This window comes from Pseudorasbora parva, chromosome 19 (genome assembly GCF_024679245.1).
Source record: "Pseudorasbora parva isolate DD20220531a chromosome 19, ASM2467924v1, whole genome shotgun sequence".
In the NCBI taxonomy this organism is placed as follows: Eukaryota; Metazoa; Chordata; class Actinopteri; order Cypriniformes; family Gobionidae; genus Pseudorasbora; species Pseudorasbora parva.
Window position 1 is genome coordinate 27,198,671 of NC_090190.1, and position 15,696 is coordinate 27,214,366.

At 38.3% G+C, this 15,696-nt stretch overlaps 1 protein-coding gene and 1 long non-coding RNA gene across 2 annotated transcripts in view; one reads left to right on the top strand and one right to left on the bottom strand.

Annotated features, from left to right (window-relative positions):
* The window catches only part of LOC137048292 (SH3 and cysteine-rich domain-containing protein 2-like), a 146,765-nt gene that overhangs the window by 23,546 nt on the left and 107,523 nt on the right, over positions 1-15,696 (bottom strand). The gene's annotated exons all lie outside the window — the stretch shown is intronic.
* On the top strand, positions 5,415-6,471 carry LOC137048293 (uncharacterized). Its single transcript, XR_010899362.1, has 3 exons — positions 5,415-5,524; positions 5,635-5,724; positions 6,274-6,471. It is a non-coding gene; the product is annotated as an uncharacterized lncRNA (long non-coding RNA).

The following is a 15,696-nucleotide window of genomic DNA, read 5'->3' on the forward strand; positions in this document are numbered from 1 at the left end:
CCAGCATGATGAATTCAATCTTTCGAATAATCTTATGAATATCTAGTGATCTAATATGACTTTTGATCTGCAATGTTGCCAGAATTATAATTATATCAATCAATCAATCAATCAATCAATCAATCAATAAATTTATTTATATAGCGCTTCTACAATGATGATTGTTTCAAAGCAGCTTCACAGTGTTAAACAGGACAATATTGCAACACAATTTGATTTGGCTAGTTTGATTTGGATAGGTTATAGAATTAAATATGATCTAATTAATAAATTTAATTTGTATATTTAGTTGAATAACTTGGATCATAATTTTAGTGTCCCCAACTGAGCAAGCCAAGCCAAAGGTGACAGTGGCATGGAACCAAAACTCCATCAGGGCATGATGGAGAAAAATAAACCTTGGGAGAAACCAGACTCAGTCGGGGTGCCAGTTCTCCTCTGGCCTATTATTAAACAGTGTATAATTATCTTTCTGCCAACCCTGCAAGTCATAAATAATATTAGATAGAAATATTCTGAATTTTGGGTATCAAGCAAGAGACGGGTTCATTTAGGATGGCGCGTCGATTACACAAGAATATGAATACTTGAAAGATCGGAGTTATTGCGCGGAGACGAGTTTATTGAGGATGACGTGCCGGTGAGGAAAATTCAGAGGAGACACTATTTTAAACAGACTCAGCAGACACTGAGTGGATGCGCTGGTCATGTGCAGACGCAGGTCCACCATCCGATCCGGACACAGCCTGGATCCGGCCGACTGCAGTAAACCTCGGGATAAACAGAGAGACTAACATTAGTGTGGATGCCACTCTTTTTATGATGTAACGAGTACATCAGGTGTTATGGGAAGTGTTCCCGGTTCCGGCTGACCTAGTTAATGCAGCCTTACAATCAGTCAATTGATTTGAATAATGAAAATAAAATGTTCTCTGTGTATGCCATAGTAAAGAGATGCGATTTTAGTCTTGATTTAAGCTGACAGAGTGTGTCTGCCTCCCGAACAATTCTAAGAAGACTGTTCCAGTTTAGGTGCTAAATAGGAAAAGGATCGACCACCTGCAGTTGATTTAGATATTCTAGGTATTATCAACTGGCCAGAGTTTTGAGACCGCCATAGACGTGATGGTGTATAATGTGTTAAGAGCTTGCTTAAAGGGGGGGTGAAACACTCAGTTTCAGTCAATATCATGTCAATCTTGAGTACCTATAGAGTAGTATTGCATCCTTCATATCTCCGAAAAGTCTTTAGTTTTATTATATTTATAAAAGAAATAGGCTGTACCGAGTCGTTCCGGAAAAAAAAACGAGCGGCTGGAGGCGTGTCGTGTGGGCGGAGCTAAAGAATGACGACCGCACACAAAGCGGTGACTTCCTCAAGCGTGGAGAAGAAAATGGCTATCGATCAGATTCAACTAATACATATATGATCCAGAATCAGATCCGGAGGCTGAAATAAATTGAACAGGGGAAGCAACAACAGCAGGACGTCCGTCTTATGTACTGTATTTAGTGGCCTGTCAAAATTTGTGTGTGTTTACTCGCAGTTTATGAGGACATGATTTGGTTTATGGACTATTGTATGCGACTAAACATTGGCCTTAGCAAGCAAAACGCCTACTTCCAAAGCAGGACCGTGAACCTTTATCCTCACCGCTCCATCAAAAACGCACTTCTTTGGTAACTGTTGATTTCGTGAAGTCCTGTGACAGCAGTGACCATTGAGATCCATTTTTGCGTCGCGACTGAAGCGTGATGTTGTGCCGCTTCCCGTCATTTCTGCGTTCAAATGCAGCGCTGCCTTCCCGGAATGCTGTCAGGGAAGCGCGGTGGGACAGAAGTGTTACACGGACGACTGGATCTGCACTTGAGAGCAGTATTTATGTGAGTGCAGAAGAGCCCGTACGGCCCATAAAAGGACCTTCCGCTCTATCGACGTCAAGCAGACTTTTACTCGGAAAAAACTCTCCAAAACTTGTGAGAAACCGGAAGGAGTACTCCATCAAACGTCCAACTTAGTTTTCGAAACTTTGTCTATGTTTAGGATGGGAATCCAAGTCTTTAACAGTGTAAAAAGCTCAGTATGCATGAAACAGCATTTCACCCCCCCCCCCCCCCCCCCAAGGACTGGGGAGCTAAACCATTTAGTGCTTTGTAAGTAATAAGCAAAATTTTAAAATATATGCAATGTTTAATAGGGAGCCAGTGCAGTGTTGACAGAACTGGACTAATATGATCATACTTCCTGGTTCTAGTAAGAACTCGAGCTGCTGCATTTTGGACTAGCTGGAGTTTGTTTATTAAGTGAGCAGGGCAACCACCCAGTAGAGCATTACAATAAACCAAGCCTTGAGCTCATGAACGCATGTATTAACTGTTCAGCATTTTGCATTGAAAGCATGTGCCGTCATTTTGATATATTTTTAAGATGGTAGAATGCAGTTTTACAGATGCTAGAAACGTGGCTTTCAAATGAAAGATTGGTATCAAAGAGCACACCCAGGTTCCTCACTGACGACAAGGGCTTGACAGAGCACTCATCAAGTGTTAGACAGTATTATAAGTTACTACTTGTGGAGCTTTTCTGTCCAATAATTAAAAATTCAGTTTTATCTGAATTAAGTTGCAGGAAATTACTATTCATCCAATTTTTTATATCAGCTATGCATTCCAACGAAAAGCATAACAATGAAAACTAATGCCATGCTTCCTAATGTTATCTCCCAGTGGTAGCATATACAGGGTGAAAAGCAGCGGTCCTAACACTGAGCCTTGCTGTACTCCATACTGAACTTGTGATCGGTGTGACATCTCTTCATTTACTGCTACAAACTGATAATGGTCAGATTAGTACGATTTAAACCATGCCAATGCAGTTCCACTAATGCCAACATAATTTTCGATTCTATTCAAAAGAATATTGTGATCGATAGTATCGAATGCAGCGCTAAGATCGAGTAACACTAATAGAGAGATACAACCATGATTATATGATATCATTCAGTAAATCATTTGTAACTCTAATTAGAGCAGTCTCGGTACTATGATATGGTCTAAATCTTGACTGGAAATATCTCTTTTACTAGACTAGTTGGTGTCAAGCATATAGGGTCAAGCATACAATTATTCTCCTCCTATAGCAGTGAATGAGTGTAATTTTTTTCTCAGTGACACTACAATGCTCTGTCTGAAGTGATAACTGTTGTAGATGGCTGCATAGTTATAATTTTATTCCTAATGTTATCAATCTTACTAGTAAAGAAGGTCATAAAGTCATTACTGCTGTGTTGTTTACAAATATCAGCAGATGAAGTTTTATTTTGTGTTAATTTAGCCACTGTATCGAATAAATACCTAGGGTTGTGTTTTTTTTCTTCTAAAAGATTTGAGAAATAAGCAGATCTAGCAGTTTTTATGGCGTTTCTGTATGCAATCATGCTCTCTTTCCACAAATTGCGAAAAACCTCCAGTTTTGTTTTCTTCCAACTGCGCTCCATTTTTCTGGCTGCTATTTTAAGGGCCCGTATTGTACCACGGCGTTGGAATATTTGCTTTAATCTTCTTTAAGCTCTGGGGAGCAACTATGTCTAAAGTGCTAGTATAGAGAAAGTAAATAGTTTCTGTTGCAACATCAAGTTCCTCTTTGCTATCTGTAATGCTGAGGAGATGTAACTGATGAGGAAGATTAAAGCAATCTTTAGTCTCAGTGGTTATAGTCCTGCTATATTTGAAGCGAGGGGATGGCTTTGCAGCCTTAGCTAAATCAAGTATACATGATACACTGAAAAAAGTGTAACATTAGTGTTGTTCGTTTAATGTGTATTTTCTCATTGAAATAGCTTAAAATTGTTGACTTTTTCATGTCAAGTAAACATTTTAGTTTAGATTTATGGTTCAATCCATTTTTTACATTGATACAATATAAATGGGCATCGAGACATTAAACTGAATTTATTAATTTGATCAGAGCACTTTTATTAGATTAAGCAGGATTTGCAAATGCGCATTGGTGAGTTGGAGATCCCGCTCTCTGTGGTTCAAAAAAAAAAAAAAGTCAGAACTGTCTGAGAAGAACACAGCACGAACTCCAGCGGCGGACGTGACGGTACTTTTCAACGGAACGGACATCGGTCCCATCCAGGCAGGCTCCGAGACAGAACTACGAGGAAGAGTAACATTGATAAGGTGAGATAAACTTTGCCTACCGTTAACGTTTTTACCTCAAGTATATCTGACGGGCCTTGAGTCTGGCTGTAATTTCAGCGCTAATACTTGATAGCGTGTAAATTAACTTAAGACAGCACTGGAAATGTTCGCAATCTTCATTCAAACTATAACGTTCGGTTATTTTAGCCCCCCATTGGGTGGGTGAGTAATAACGTAAATGCATGCAAAATATCTAACGTTAATGTTAAATGCATTGTGTGGGGGCATTGACCGTGTCAAGGGAAAGAAAAGAGTTAACAATAGCATTACTCGAAACAAGTGCAGTTAGCCTACATAAGCTACAATATTTTCTGCTTAACTTTTATTAGACTCCAGTTGAGAAGAAAAGTGTTTTTTCGCTGAGCACATTCTCTCTCTGCAGTCCGAGCGCGCTGAAGCTCACGCTCGCTCATAGCTGAGGTAAATCATTAACACCATCACCGCTTACAGTATTGAACTAAATGCATTACAATCGGCTAAAACGAATAAGCAGGTTATTTTTCTGAACAAGAGCGCTCCCGAATCCGTGTTTCTCTCACTGCTTGCGTAAATCGCGGCACAGTTCTACACACACACAAAATACCGGCAGTTCAATGAAACGCGGAGCTCTTAAAGGGGCCACACTATATTCCAGCTCTTAAAGTATGGATCCCAAACGTTTGAGCTGTAGCAAGTAAGTGTGATTAAAAATACTCTTCGAAAGTTCTTTATCCCACAGACATGCCTTAAAGGGTTAGTTCACCCAAAAATGAAATTTATGTCATTAACTCCTCAACCTAATGTCGTTCCTCACCCGTAAGACCTCCATTCATCTTCACACACAGTTTAACGTTAAGATATTTTATATGTCAATGCCCACTTTACTGTCCATGTCCAGAAAGCTAATAAAAACATAATCAAAGTAGTCAATGTGTGACATCAGTTGGTTGATTAGATTCTTTTGAAGCATCGAAAATACATTTTGGTCCAAAAATATCAAAAACTATGACTTTATTCAGCATTGTCTTCTCTTCCGTGTTCCTCAAAAAAGATTCAAACGGTTCATGAATCAGTGAATTGATCAATGATTCGGAACGCCAATGTCACGTCATTTCAGCAGTTTTGGAGTTTGACACATGATCCGAACTGCTGAAATGACATGACACTGGCGATCCGAATCAGTGATCGATTCACTGAATCATAAATCTTACAACAGTTCCTTTGGAGACAGTTCTTGGCGCAGTTGGACAAGCACTCCACCAAACTGTCGGAGGTCATCAGGAGCAAGGGAGGAGTTGTGAAAGAGAAGACCAACAGGACCTTGCAGGTTTTAGATGAGGTATCTATAAATTTGATTATCAGTAGGATCCATGGCTGAATAGTGTTTTTTTTTTTTTTTTTTTTTTTTTTAATGTTTAATTTTAATTCATAGTTATTGTTCTTACTCAGACTGTAGACATCACCATCAGAAGAGAATGCATCCTCAAATCTCTGATCTACCTCTGCTAACCTTTTGAGCACCTTTTCAAAGAATACCAGGTAAGGGCATCTCTCTCACTTGCTCACACAGTTAACACCTACAGACTAACATGGTCATAGTCTAGGTTTTCCTGGCCACTTTTAATAAATAGGGGTGTGATGAGAAACTCAGCTCACAAGATGAGATTTTAACACTATTTATAAGAAATCTTTGATGCTGAATTTTGAGCTGTGAACACTTAGACCATGTCCAGACGTACCAAAACAATCTTTTTTTCCTTGTCTTCCCTGTAACACTGCATATAGGTGTTAAGTCATTTCCAAATGGATTCCTTTGGACACACTTATTTTGACAATGTAAAATCCAGGCCTGGTCCTCTCTCTTCCTTCACTGTCGTCGCTCCTCCTTTTATTCTCCCTTCACTCCTCCTTGAGAGATCTGAGACCAGTGTGACGTGCAGTTGGCACTGATCATCCAATTACTCACCGGCCTCGCTTTGCTCTCACTCGTCACACGCCTATTCAAGTTCAGTTTAGAGTGTGTAAGAGCTGAAAATGGGAGATTTCTGAAACTATAATGTACTTATTTTCTCTTTCTTTTTTATGCAGGAAAATGAGGTTGAAGAACTAGAGCAAACAACCATGGCGATCTTTATCACTGGGAAAGAGGATCCTCTTCATCCACCAAAAGACATTAAAATTGTCATTGAAGGATCCGAGGTCCTGAACCTGCTTGCTATATTGCATACAAATAGGTTATATTTAAAGGGTTAGTTCGCCCAAAAACAAATATTCTGTCATTAATTCCTCACCTTCATGTCGTTGGACACCCGTAAGACCTCCGTTCATCTTCTGAACACAAATGAAGATATTTTTGTTGAAATCCGATGGCTCAGAAAGGCCTTTATTGCCACCAATGTCATTTCCTCTCTCAAGACCCATAAAGGCACTAAAGACGTCGTTACAAAGCCCATCTCCCTACAGCGGCTCTTCAATCATTTATGAAGACACCAGAATAGTTTTTGTGCGCAAGAAAAACTAAATAACGACTTATCTAATAATGGGCAGATTTTAAAACATGAAGCTTCAAATCACTATGACTCAATGTATCGATTCAGTTCATCAATACGCTGATTCATAAAGCTCTGAAGCTTCAGGAAAATCGGTCATCACTAAGTTATTATTTCTGTTTTTTTGCGCACAAAAACTATTTTCGTCACTATAAAATGATTGTAGAGCTGCTGTAGTGAGATGGGTGTTGTAACGACGTCTTTAGTGCCTTTATGGGTCTTGAGAGGAAATGACATTGGTGTCAATGAAGGCCTTTCTGAGCCATCGGATTTCAACACTAATATCTTCATCTGTGTGCGAAGATGGACGGAGGTCTGACGGGTGTCGAACGACATGAGGATAAGTGATTAATGACAGAATTTTCATTTTTGGGTGAACTAACCCTTTAAATGTAGAGCTTACAGCTCTGTATCAGAAACTGATACAGTGTTCACTGTCTGAGGAGCAGTTCCGGGATTTGTCTCTGGTGTTCAGCTGAAAGAGACTGTTCATAATCATATACATTTATAAACATGATATACATTTGTATCTTAACATTTTAATTGTATTTTAGGATGTTTTATGGTGAAATGTGTTGTCAGAAAAACATTCCTAATTTAATATTACTACTAATGTGATGTCATCAAGTGGTGATTTGATTATTTGTAACAAATTTGTATTTTTGTGTGAAGGAGACTGCTAATCTTTATACATGTGAACATGTTTATTGAACAATAAATATAAATGTGTTCTAAAGGAAAGTGTTATGATAGTCATTGATCAAAATGTTTTAAAAGCTATTTTTTTGATTTTACATTTTAAAAAATGACATCTTAATTTGAGACAACCTAAAATAATTTATTTACTCTGGCCTATAAATATTACTTTGTTTGAATTTAAATAATCAGTTTATTCCAACATAAAATAATGATTTGTTAGTTTGATCCAATTTAAAATAATTAGTTTGTTCCAATCTAAAATAATTAGTTTGATCAACCTTTAAAAAGTGGTTGCATAAATTTAAACTTTTCAAATTAAACTAAATTAAATTATTTACTTGAGTCAATGTAAAATATTTCGTGTGATCGATTACTTCAATTTTTTTAAGTTGATCCAAGGGTTTTATTTTTTCAGTGTATTAGGTAATGATCTGAGATGTCATCGCTCTGCTGCAGAATTTTAACAGTATCAACATTTATTCCATGTGACATTATTAGATCTAAAGTATAATTAAGGCGATGAGTGGGTTCCGATATGTGTTGTCTAACTCCAATAGAGTTTAGAATGTCTCTAAATGCATATCCCAATGCGTCTTTTTCATTGTCTACATGGATATTAAAATTTATATGCAGCCAGTACTAACTCTGATAGAAAACCAGCAAATTCTTTGATAAAGTCTGTATTGTGCCCTGGTGGCCTGTATACAGTAGCCAACACAAATGTCAAATGGGATTTATCCCTTACACTACACAGCGTTACATAAAGCACCAAAAATTCAAAGGAGTTATATTTGAAACTAGACTTCTTAGTAATACTGAAGATATTATTATAAATTACAGCAACACCTCCCCCTTTACCTTTCAGACGTGGCTCATGTTTATTACAATAATCTCGGGGGGTGCACTCATTTAAAGTAATGTAATCGTCAGATTTTAGCCAGGTTTCTGTCAAACACAGCACATCTAGGTTATGATCTATAATCAAATCATTAACAATCCTTGCCACCGTCACCTTTGGCTTTTGGCTTGCTCATTTGGGGACACTTACATTTTAACTATATTATTGACCTGCCTGCATTGTCACTATATGATAATTTAACTGAACTGGATGACTTCATTTTCACCAGAGTGGCTGTACAGCCAAATCAAAATCTGTTGCATTATTTTCCTGTTTAACACTGTGAAGCTGCTTTGAAAACAAATCTGGAACTGTAAAAAGCATGTTGGGCAAGCTACTTTTTAAGTTAAAGTAGGTAAGTTACATTTAAGCGACCCTTTTGAAAAAGTAGTTATCTACACTACAAGTTACTATAAAAAAGTAGCTTTACAGCTGTAGTTTTACAGTGACATTGTTTTGTTAATGAAGAATGTTATACTATTTAGGGTTTCAAGTAACATAATGCAATGTAAATTATTTAAAGACTATAGGGTGAATTCAGGTTTATTGGGACACTTTAGTCATTTCAATGGCAAAAACTTCCAGAATCATTTGATTTTGTAAATTATCCAATACACACAATAATCAAATATAATCTCAAACTGGCTGTCAAAGTGCACCATGGCTACAAATCTAAAATCAACATCAGTGCAAGAAGAAAATGTATGCGACTTAAAGAAAATACTCAGGAGTCAGGATTAGTCTTTAAATATAGGTTAAACTCACAGCACATGCAGTGATGGAGCGCAGCATTCTGAACAGAACCGCTCTCAGTATCATTAGCACTGCATGCACTTTGCTTAACTATTTCTTTTAGTTTCGATTTGTTTAGTTTAAAAGTGGACATTTCAAGCTTCCTATACACATATTTCTCATTTCTGTGAGGCAAGTAGCCTGCTGAGTTTTGGTTTATTTATGAGACGCGCTCCAGTTCGTGATCACTCCGACGCCTTAAGCCCCTTTCACACTGCGATTCCAGCAAATACACGGATAACGCGACCCGGCATTTGTTCCCGGGCTGCGAGATTTTGTCCATTCACACTGCCAGCGAAATACCGTAATATGTGTGCTTTCACACACAACCCATAACGGTCCCGGGTGGAGTTGACACATGATATCCTGATGTGACGTATAATGGCGAGCGATCTCAGCTTTCAGCGCGGATAGTAAGGAGCTCCGTGATCTCAACTTGTGTCCAGTTTGCGCACATTTCTGCTTGTTTAATTTTAGTTTCTTTTAACATTCTCTGCATTTAAAACACTGCCTAGCTCTTCTGGCACTGCAGGGTTGTATTATTGAAAAAACAAGCTCTAGGAGTCGCATGATAACTATGTACACGTTGTAGCATTAGTTTTGGCTTTTGTTCACACAGTGCTCGTCCCGGGTCGAATCCCGCAATGTTACTAGGTCCACGACCCGGGTTCAATTTGGTAATCAATTCCGGGACATGGTTGCTTTCACACAGAAGGCGACCCAGCAATATTCCGGGAATATTGCAGGTCTGACGTGCAGTGTGAAAGGGGCTTTAGTGTCACAATTTTAGCCTATATTTGCTTCTTATTTATTAAATCTAAGCAATTTGCTGATGAAATCTTGGTTGAAATTAAGATACAATTAGTTTTACACAAAACGAAATTAACTTTAAAGAAAGGCTTTCAATAAAACATTGTACTACATACATAGCATTGTACTATTTAAACATTAATATGAAACAAAATACATTGCTTAATGGCTACAACAGGTATAGTAGGCTACAGTACAGATATATGTCATGTCTGAGCAAGATTTGAGCGATTGTTGTTTTACCGGTGAGTGGATTATGAGTAAAGCACCTGCCTTGAGTTGATTATTGAGCTGAGCATCTGTTTCACCTCTTAGCCCTGTTCCTTACAGGCTTGATCTCGTTGGCCGTCAGAGCCCAAAACAGAATGTAGCCTTTGGTTGCGTTAAACCGCTACTTGCTGTATAAAGTAATAACATAATGACACCTTTGGAAATCATTAGCTAATGATTATTTAAAGCAGACAACTGGAAGTTGAAATGCATGGCTTTGACCCATTGTGGTAATTAACACTTTAAAGGGGGGGTGAAACACTCAGTTTCAGTCAGGGTCATGTCAATCTTGAGTACCTATAGAGTAGCATTGCATCCTGCATATCTCCGAAAAGTCTTTATTTTTTTTTATAATTATATAAGAAAGATGCGCTGTTCCGAGTCTTTCCGAAAAAAGCCGAGCGGGTGGGGGCGTATCGTGTGAGCGGAGCTAAATAATGACGTGTGCGCGCTGCTGCTATTGTGTTGAGTCGAGTGCGTCGTTAAGCTGTGTCATCCTTAACAGCGGGAAAAAAACTTTATTCAAAATTAAAATATGGCTTTTAGTCAGATACAGCCATACATCTATGATCCGGAATCAGACCCAGAGGCTGCAGTTGAACAGGAGCAGCAGCAAAAATGACTAGAGCAGGACGTCTCTATGTGGTACAAGTTATACACTAACTATATAATATGCTTAGCGGCTTGTGTTATTTACATATTTATACTTGAATTATATCGTCGTATTTTTGTCTTTGAAGGTGTACATGTGGGAAGTGCAGTTGTGCACGTGTGTGTGTGTGTTTACGCGTGGTTTGTGTAGACAATTGTAACGTTAGTAAGCGGACTGGTTTTGCACGGCAGGCTAAGTTAGTGTTTACATAGAAAGACATGGAATAGTAGTGCATTTGAATGAAGAAGCGCGCTTATTTAGTTCAACATATTTCCCCACTCTTTGTGTATTGTTGTTTGGAGTGCTTTTACAATACACAAACATAAAGTTACACATATAGTGGCCAGCCAAACAAATGTACACGCACTACACATTGCATGCTCCATTGATCAATTAACTATACGTGATCATGTTTGGGCTACTTGATGAGCATAGGCAAAAACACAGACATTTGAAGCAGTCTTACTCACCGTCTGCGGTTCTAACGTTGGGACCTTTATCGTTGGGACTGCTCCATCCTTCAGCATTAGGCGATCGGAAAATCCGGCGTCGAGCTGGGCCTTGTTTATGAAACAGTCGGCACCGAAATGCAGCGAACAGATATAAACATTCGCGCAACTCAGTTGCTGATCCGGAAAAGCAAATTCCATCCACTGTTGCCTTAACGCGGGGTTTTTGGGGAATCTGTGCAGGACTGTCTTGGTCTGGCAACCAAAAACGCACTTTTTTGGTGACATTGTAATTGTACACATCACCTGTGCAGCGCATCCTACAAGCCAGCGCTTTGATGGGCGTAGCCTGTTGCTTTCGCACTCTCCCTCTCTCTCACGCTCTTCCGGTAGAATTGTCCGTAAGGCCCATACAAGGAAATTCCGCCCCCATTAACGTCAAGGGGACGCACGATCGCAAAAAACTTGCCGAAACTTATGACTAACCGGAAGTACAATTTTTGACAAAGAAATACTCCCATCAAACGTCCACCTTAACTTTTGAAACTTTGTCCATGTTTAGTATGGGATTCCAAGTCTTTAACAGTGTAAAAAGATCAGTATGCATGAAACAGCATTTCACCCACCCTTTAATTTAAATTATTAGTTAATTTAATGTTATTAAGGAATTAATACATTATGACATATTTAACTAATAGAAATTTAATGATTACTTAATCTAATCATATAGAATCTTCATTAGTTGCTGATGCGGTAATCATTAATAAATGGGTTAGTTCACCATTAGTAATACATTAACTCATGTTTATCTGTGCATTAGTTAATCATGAATTACTGCATAGTGCACCCGTATTGTAAAGTGTTACCGAATATCCTGTAAGTTTCAGAGCTGAAAGCCTTGTTAGTCAAAGAAAAGCTTTTATAGACACCAAGCCCAAAAAACGATTGTGTGCTTCGGATCCTAATATTAGGAATGTGTGATACTTCATTTATTTTCAATGAAGTTCCAGCTCACATGGGGGCGACAATGTACGCGTGTTCGCTTCATTTCACTGCGGAATCCTTTGTAAACACGTATCAGGTGCTGGATTTGCAGACACAATGTTGTGCCTTCTGTATTGGATCCGACAGGAATGGTGCAACAGACTTATGTAAGTAAAACATATTTTTTTATATGTAATAGTAGTCCTGGGGCTATGTGTTTTCCAGACAGGCTACAAAAAACGTAAGCCCCTCGGCAAATGAAATAATATTTATTTCTTGATCTGGGTGCGTGAGTACGTGTTTGTGTTTGTTTATTTGTTGTCTGGTTGTTTGTGTGTGCACGGTTCACGCATATATCGACTGATCTGGCGGGCCATGTAATACAGAAATAATAATCCAATCAATTGTGGGTGGATGAGAAATAAATAATTGTGTTTGTTTAATAAAGATGTTTACGAGCCAATGCGGCCCATCAAAACCTAACTTTCAGGAGACAGCCTCAAAACCAGTGTAGAAAATAGCCTATTACTTATTAGTTATGATGTTTCTGAATGTAAAAACCACACAAACGTCATTAGTTGACCTCAGACAACAGTTTAATTTTTTTTTAAAAAAAAGCCAGTTCATTATACCTTTAAAGGGGGATTTTAACACGCAACAAGATAACATTTTCCTTGCTTTGGCATTCTTCGATGCAGAGAGTGTTTGAATATATTGGTGAAATTCAGTGAGAAAACCTTTAAAAAATGGCTTATGATTAGAAAATTGACATTTATGAATATGACATTTCAGTGAAGAGAATTAATAGATTTATAAGGTAAAATTATTTTTCAATTATTTTTTTTTGTATTAACAAAACCAATTATATTTCCAAAATAAAGAAAAATGAGGGTACACAAAATCAATAATATACCTGCAAAAGCTCTTCCAAAAGATTTTTGTATAATTTCAATCCCAAAACAAATGTACATTGGTCTCATCTTTAGCATTACAGAAAACACATTTTATGTCAATGGGCGTTTACATGCACGTTCTTAAGCCGATTATGCCTAATAAGCCGACAATGAACATGGTCATATAAACGGTCATGTAACCCGTTTTCTTTTATCGGAGTAAGGTCATAAACGGCGTAAGAATGAACTGGTCGGAACAGGTAGTTTTTTGCCTCTTACCTCGATTTTGCGCTGCATGTAAACGCATTAACCTGCGTTCTGTCGGCTTATTAAAGTGTGCATGTGTGATAGGTAACAAATACGCAAACTTCGAGCAGATTTAAACGCATCCGGACAGAGCGAGCTAGCGTTTTACATGAAATAAGGAAATATATCACAAACGCAGACTCTTTTAAGACCCATAAAATTGTAAAGATGTTCTCTTCTCATGAAGCAGAAGTAGAAGAGGTTCAGTAAAAACGCTGCATCTGGAACGTGTTCCGGCGCAAACAATCCCTAGTGCTATTTTGCTGTTCCATTAAACAATTGCGCCAATGACCAGAAAAAAACCTAGTCTAAAGTCAGTGGCGTGTTGCGCGTTGTTCATTTTGCTATTTTAAGGGCGCATGCTTGACCATAATGTATAGCGTGCACAACGCGCATACACTTCGCTCATGTAATCAACACAGATGCAACAGTTATTTCTGCAAATTATAAATTGTTACACTAAAAAAATATTAACACATGAGATGATGGAAATCATTGTGGTGTGCCACGAAGATGTGAAAAAATAGGCATAAATCTAGCATACAAATTATTCAGGCTAATTGTAGTAATTAAGGATCAGACCTGTTTGCCCAATAGTGGCAAGACATATATGTATAAGGACATCTGACAAATTGGTTTGTCCGTCAAGAACCAGGAAAAAAAATCGACTGAAAAACTGAAAAAACTGTTTAACCGACGCCTGTTTAACCGATGCTATTTTGGGTGGGTTTCTCCCATCCCCATACAACACAACTTCTCTGTCTTTCACTGCTCTTACAAGAACATCAGTCTCCTCGGCTGTGAACCGCTCCTGGCGTGTGCCTGGTAAATACGCCATAATAATAGCAATCCATAATGGAACTTGCGCACCTGCTTTTAAAGGGAATGTTGGATGATGCTCTGATTGGTTTATTCACGTTACGCCCAAACCACACCTATGAATAATGAAGCTACTTCAGACCAACCCATTTTAGATTTGCGCCGGGTGCAAGAGCCATTTATCCCGCCGGGAAAACAGCAACAGCGCCGAGACCCGCCCAAAAAGTTACTTGCACTTCGTGCTTTGACACTTGCGTTTCAGATTGTTAAAATAGGGCCCAATAAGATATTCATGTGGCAATAATTAAACTTTTTTTTTGAGTGACTCCGGGTGGCAGCAGCAAGCAGACTCCTGATTGGTTAACATGGCAGGAACAGATGCCAAAGTTCAGATTTTTTAACTCAGGCATTTGACACAAATTCGCTTCAAACGTAAATGCACAAAAAGCATGAATGAGAGAAAATCGCGTCCATTGCGCCTCAGGACCTCCAGTCATCATCAACGCGTCTTTACATGGAAATCACATGGAAATACGTGTTAGAATAAGAATCTTTACCTGTGAATACATACCTGTGTTGTATTTAATGCCTAGTTTCAAAGACTATGAGAAACCTTACCTGTGAATACATACCTGAGTGATGTTTTGAATCCTCGCTAAAAAAAAACTGAATCCTGTTCCCCGTTCAAATGCGTAAGAGAACCCTTTGTTACAAAGACTGTGCTTGTATACCTGATGTCACTCACCAGTCCATACTGCCCACTTTTCCTGTGTTGTTCCGAATCAAGCTCATACTGGATTCATACTAACCCTCATCTAGCCATCGTACTGTATAATTGGACTAGATGTGCATATTGGATGACACATTAATAATATAGCATATATTTTCATTTTTTACATCCACAATGTTTTGGAGATGCTAGTTTACAGAAAGAGTTAAGGAGGGGAAATCTCTGTGACCATATAGCCTTTTTGTAACCATGTTTAAATGGCATACACTGTTAAACCTTGCTGTAGATTTCTGGGTAAATAACTGTAAAATAGCCAGTATTTAGCTTTAACATCATTGGAAGGTATTTTACTGTAATATGAGGTGAGGTTTTGCTACACTAATAATAAACTACAGTACATTACTTTCAGAGCCCATGAATGGAAATAACTAACATTTACTGGTAAATTCCTGGTCTACATTTCCATGATGCATTCTGTTACCGTTTATTTCAAACTGTTTACATCTTCAGTCAGAAAACAAGGATTAATGCATTAACACACACATATGTATGCAAGCATGCATGCATGTGAGCACACAAATACATACACAAGGGCTGAATGTTTGAGCCCAGCAGGTGTCACCCATTTGGAGTTTGTTTGCTACTGCTACGTGCTGTGTT